This window comes from Grammomys surdaster, unplaced genomic scaffold (assembly GCF_004785775.1).
Source record: "Grammomys surdaster isolate TR1022 unplaced genomic scaffold, NIH_TR_1.0 363, whole genome shotgun sequence".
Taxonomy (NCBI): domain Eukaryota; kingdom Metazoa; phylum Chordata; class Mammalia; order Rodentia; family Muridae; genus Grammomys; species Grammomys surdaster.
Genome location: NW_021604782.1, coordinates 3,407,746 through 3,413,853, shown reverse-complemented (window position 1 = coordinate 3,413,853; position 6,108 = coordinate 3,407,746). Strand labels below are relative to the sequence as shown.

General features: G+C 44.9%; 1 non-coding gene across 1 annotated transcript; it reads right to left on the bottom strand.

Moving 5' to 3' along the window:
- Positions 1–5,589: 5,589 nt before the first annotated feature.
- On the bottom strand, positions 5,590–5,728 carry LOC114631655. Its single transcript, XR_003712987.1, has one exon. It is a non-coding gene; the product is annotated as a small nucleolar RNA SNORA48 (small nucleolar RNA).
- Between the last annotated feature and the right edge of the window lie 380 nt (positions 5,729–6,108).

Sequence of the window (6,108 nt, the reverse complement as noted above, 5' to 3'; positions counted from 1 at the left end):
TATAGGCCCTCAGCGCTCAGCACGTCTGAAATGTGCCTCAAGTGCTTTTGCCCCATCCCAAACTGCTCCTCATCACACATAACTTAGTTCAGCCCACCATCCTGGTACCAAAGCTCCAAAGTCTGTGGCCATATTGGCAGTTGCCCCGCCCTCACCCTGCATTTATCCACTCAGAAACACTGATTTAACATTCACCGTAAGATACTGTGACATCAAGAAAGATGAAGATACTGGAACATGGCCTGGAATATACATAGCTCAGTTCAAATGATGAAGCAAACCAGCAGCCACAAAGAACCCAGAAAGGAGCCCTCTGTGTCTGTCTCGCCCTGGGTCTGGGCAAGTGCTATTTTCTGGTGGATACCTCCATATTCTCGTCTATTCTCTTTGTCTCGACAGCAGTTGGTTTAAATATAGGATTGGGCTGCCACACAGCACCTCCATGCATATCCTCTTCTGCTGTCGTCTACAGCTGGTTTAGTCATCAGAGCTTTTGTGGCCTTGAGAACATGATGTCTCTGCTTAGAAATTTCTTCTCTAAGTAGTGAATTGCTATTTGTAACACACACACACACAAAAAGCCAGTTTAATGGCTATTCTTCCATGAGGCCTTTTTCAAACACTTAGGCAAGCATTGATACTCCTAAAATATATTTTTATGTCTCTTTATATCATTTATTTATGCTCTGTGCATGTATGTGTGTGCGCACATACACATGCATGAAAGTGTATGTTATGTTTTCCTTAGTTGTTTCTTTATGTTCTTCGTTGTTTGTTTATGTTCTGTTTGTTGTTTGTAAGGTACTTCTCAGGCCTGTAGGGAGCACACCGTGTTGATACTCTAATCCTTAGCGCATACAGGGTGAAGGACATGATGCTGGTATATGGCTTAATGGTTGACAGCATCACAGTGATGGAGTGGAAGAAGAGGAAGAGGAGGAAGGGGAGGAGAAAAACAGTTAGGATAACCAAACTTGTTTGATGGCCCATTTTTGTGAGACCTCATCAATGCCTTGAGACCAGCATCAATCTTCTGAGAGCTCTATTCCAATGTCCTCACTGCCCTCCCTCCACATCCCCAGAGATTCATTTCTTAAAGGTTTCACCACCGTAGTGCCACCACTGGGATCAATTTTCTGACATGTGGCCCTTTGGAGATCACACTCAGATTGTAGCAGCTGTCATGGTTTCCTGTGGTGATTTCACCTACAGATCTGACCAATCAATCCATTTTATATCCAATCTATGGAGGGTATGGATGTGCCAGAGTTAACTTACCGACCTTGTTAATTGACACTTAAATTTTGTTGTATCTTTAAAACTATCAACAGTGTACATGAGGAATGTTTTTAAAGGTTAGACTTGACGAGTTTCTAGCTACACTGTTCACTGACCTGACATTTATCCAGCATCGGTTACAGGCCCAGAACTGTGCCCTTCTCAGCATCACCCATTACAAGAGTAAACTCTAAGATGCAGAAACTTTCCAGCTCATAATTTACTTCATCATGAAAACAATTGCTTCAGTCTGTGAGAAGCCTCACACTGTGTCAGCCACTCTGCAGGGCATCTACAGGCACTTATCCCTAAAAGGGGAAATTTCTTTCTCAATGTACCCATAAAGCAACAGAGTCTTAGGCAGCTAAGTGACCTGTGCAAAGACAAGCCATGAAACTGAATTCATTTACTCATTCATTCATTCATTCATTCACAAAGGGTTTTTTCTTTTTTTTCTTAGATTTATTTATTATGTATACAATACTCTGCTTGCACAACCAGAACAGGGCACCAGATCTCATTGCAGATGGTTGTGAGCCACCATGTGGTTGCTGGGAATTGCTCAGGACCTCTGGAAGAGCAGCCAGTGTTCTTAACCTCTGAGCCATCTCTCCAGCTCCTGAGTTATTTTTCTTAGTACCTACTAAGTGCTGGTCATTATTATTCTACAGCTACATTCAGAAGTCATACAAAGGTGAGTTAACCAGATATGAATCCTGTACTTCCTACTGGAGACATAAATAAATGAACAAAGACACAGGCACACAATTATAAATTGTGACAAGTGCTGTAAAGAAATTGTCTAAGGGCAATGCTGGAGAGTAGAAGGAGCACAGTCGGGAGGAGAGTGGCTTAAACTGACAGGCCGTTCAAAGGAGCTGACAATCAGTTGACACCGTGAGGCGAGAGGGCCACTTCTCCTGGGCACAGCCCACAGCTGTTAGAAGGCTCTGGAAAGAAAATGCTTGGGACAGTAGAGGAAGCATGGATGCCAGTGTGTCTGCAGTGAAGCAGCTAAAGCAGAGGTGTCTGGTGAGGGCATGAAGAAGGCAGCCACACCCATGCGGGAATCCTGGGCCATGAAGAGGAGCACAGACTGTATTTGTGGAGCATCCTTCAGATGGCTGGTATAGAACTTGGGATCCTCCTGCCTCAACCTCCTGAGTGTGACCTGTGCAGAGACAAGCCATGAAAATGAATTCATTTACTCATTCACTCATTCATTCATTCACAAAGGGTTTTTTTTCTTAGATGTATTTAGTGTATATACAATACTCTGCTTGCACAACCGGACAGCTGCTACAATCTGAGTGTGATCTCCAAAGGGTCACATGTCAGAAAATTGATCCCAGTGGTGGCACTACTGTGGTGAAATTTTTAAGAAATGGATCCCGGGGCGGGGGGCGGGAAGCACAGGAATCCAGGCATGTTCTTATGTGTGCATTTAAACAGTCAGTTTGACTTTCCATAGAGTTAGTGAAATGAATGAGGGGAGTGTTGAGACAGGCTAGCTGAACAATTCAACATCGGGTGAGAGAGGCAGCCCCAGATTAAGGTGGCCAAATTGAGGTGGAGAGTAGCAGATCTCCCTCCCTTCCTCCCTCTTTCTTTCTTTCCTTTCTCCTCCCTCCTTCTGTCCCTTCTCCCCTCCCTCTTTCCTTTCTTCCATCCTCCCTTCATTTCTCTCTCCTTTCCTCTCTCCCTCTCTTCTTCTTCCCTCTTTCCCCATCTCTCCCATCCTGTCCTCTTCCTCTTGGTTCTCTGCTTGTCACTTGTTGGTATAAGTAAAATCTCACTGTTATTCCAGGATCTAACTATCTTCCTGTGCCACACAAAGTCTATCTCACTATTTGAAAACGGGGACATTCTATAGAAAATTCAATTTCTAGAATCTTTTGAGCTCTCTTACATTGGCTTCTGGAAGCTGAACACTCTGCCTTCAGAGGACCTGCAGATTCCTTTTGACTTCGTTGACATTTATGGCTCACTGGCAAGGCATTCTGCCTAAGCACGTTCTTCTGTCTTAGGGAAACATTGCCCACGCTGACTCCTGACTTCATACATTTTGCAAATATACAGCTCAGAGGTTGTGACTTCCTGCTGTTTATGGCTTCCAGTGCTGCAAAGATGACTTTTTACAAGGCAAAACCTGATAATGCTCTATTATTTTAAGATAAAAGAGTTGGGTGGCAGAGGATTAGGGAAGCAAGACAAAATGCTCTGAATCATTTGTTGCATTTGTATGCTCCAAAGTGACATTTGCTTTCAGAATGCATTTTTTTATTGTTTTCTTTCTTTTCTCAAAACTATGTCTCCTTGCTACTGGACAATAAGAAACTACAAAGAACAAAACCCACAATCCCAGTAATCTGGAGATATTCCCTGTAATGTCTTATTATATTTATGACTATAACTTTTAAACAATTGGTTTGGTTTTCACTAACATTAAAAAATCAACCCTGTTCATTATTGATAGCTTAGGTCCTGTATAAATGAGAAAAAAATTCATCATCTTTGGACAACTGTTCATAACGTTTTAACATTTTAGTCTTCTTAATATATATTTTATACAATCAGTTCTATATTAGCTATTTGTTTTTGTAACTAATAGTACTATTAATATTTTTACATTATTGAATCATAAATATTTATAACTTTTCTTCATAACTATTATATCACTTTACATCAGAAAAGGGTCATCTGTGTTTGCTACAATGTGACAGAATTCCTAATCAGAAGATGGTCACCTTATGAAGTAAAAACACTGTCGATTGACAATTTGTCCTGAGAATGACAAGCGTTGGATGATGTTCGTGGGATGGTTCTTATCTTTTCCTCCCTGCTGAGTTAGTTTCTATTATTTTTTATTATATGTAATTTCTGAATGAAAATGTTTAACTATCGTCTATCTGTATAGCTGATTTCCTTTCCCAGGTTCAAGGCTGCTCTCATGCCTTTGGGGTAGCTCACCTACACTCAGACTTCCAGAGCCAGCTCCACTGTGCTGCCCAGTCAAATTGTAGAGGCCTTTGTCCCAAGTGCTACAGTTGGCGAGGGGCCGGGCTAGCTCTTCCTCTTTCACACCATCAAGGCTGGCTCCATAGAGCGTTCGACATCAGGGCCGGCTCCGCTGTGTTGGCTAGGCACAGTGAGTGGCCTAATCTCCTACCAGTGAGGGGCAGGAACAGTTCTCCCACTGACTGTTGACCTCATGACCTCAGAGCTAGCTCTCCCAACTACTGCAAGTGGAGAAGGGCAAGGTGGCAGAGGGCATCACCACTGTAGTCCCTTTAGGGACAGATTTCCCATGCTCTCACCCTTGAGGATGGCTTATGAATGGCCTCTCTACCAGGGCTAACCCTACTGTGCTGCCCAGGCAAGGTGCAGGACCTGCTCTGCCAAGTGCTACAGCCAATGAGGGGCAGGGCTAACTCACTCCTTCCAATGACCCCAGAGTCAGCTTCCCCAACTGCCTCCAGTGATGTGGGACGAAGTGGCAGAAGGCGTCTCTCTTCCCTCCAGTAGTCAGAGCATCTCACAGCAGAGGAGTAGCAGGGCCAGCGCTCCCTTGCCCACACACTTGGGCCAGCTCTGCTGAGTGCTGCAGCCAGCGAGGGACAAGGCTCGCTCACCTGCTTTCACCAGCCCGGGACCAGCTATTTCTCTTGCAGGCGGTAAGGTGCAAGGAGGGGAGGCCATCAACACCTTTCCATGACATTTCGTGCCAGATGAAAGGCAGGGACTGGTGGGAGGTGTAGAGCTTTCCAGAGCTCTGTAGCCAGTGAGGGACTGTGGAAAACAGGCCCCACCCATGGACATCCATGTGGTCCCTGGAGACTGCCCCCACTAGGGACATCCTCATGTTCTTTAGTTGTAATATGAGCCTTGGACATCAACACCAACCCCTGCTGCTGTGTAGTCATAGACCCAGACACGGCCCTCAATGGCAGCTCGGGCTGAGACTTCACCAAGGCTCCAGGTAGTGGGTCCGCCCACTCACAACAGGCTCCTCCTCTCCATCCCGAGTCTCCAGTTCCATCTCTCTTCTTAATGTTCAAGCTGCTCCACTTCTCTCTCACTCATCTGTCCACCACATACTCGCACATTGTGGTGACTCCCACTTCAGGCTGGTCACATGACTGGCGGGCACCTGGGTGATATCCTCTGTCCATAGTGCTTGGCGTGGCAGCAAGCAGGTGACGACGGCCTGCATGTGCCATGGGCAGTAGGGCAAATCGGTGGGTGGCATGCTGGTCTGCAGGTCTCTGACTTCCTCCTCCCACACTGTGCTGCCTGGATTTGATTTGATTTTTATGAGTCTTAGGCATAAAACAGCTTTGGCCACAAGCCAGGCATTAAGCTAGGACGAACACTGGACTGCCATCTGTTCTGCTCCTGACTGATGTAAGAACACTACCAACAAGGTGTTTCTTTGCCCATTGACAGGGCAGGGACACGGTTCTTAAATGTTAAAGGCCAGCCAGGCAGTGGTGGCGCATGCCTGTAATCCCAGCACTTGAGAGGCAGAGGCAGGCAGATTTCTGAGTTCCAGGCCAGCCTGGTCTACAAAGTGAGTTCCAGAACAGCCAGGACTACACAGAGAAACCCTGTCTCGAAAAACAAAAATAAACAAAAACAAAAACAAAAAAAAAACAAAAAAAACCAAAAAAAAATTAAAGGCCCTTTGTGAAATCCATCCAAAAAGTAAGTTTCCTATCCAGGCAATGCCCTTAATATAAGAACAGCTAAATTTCCCAATACTTCCTCCATAGAAAGACAGACATGAAAACTCATTATGTTACCTGTAAGCATCTCATCATCATATCTTAA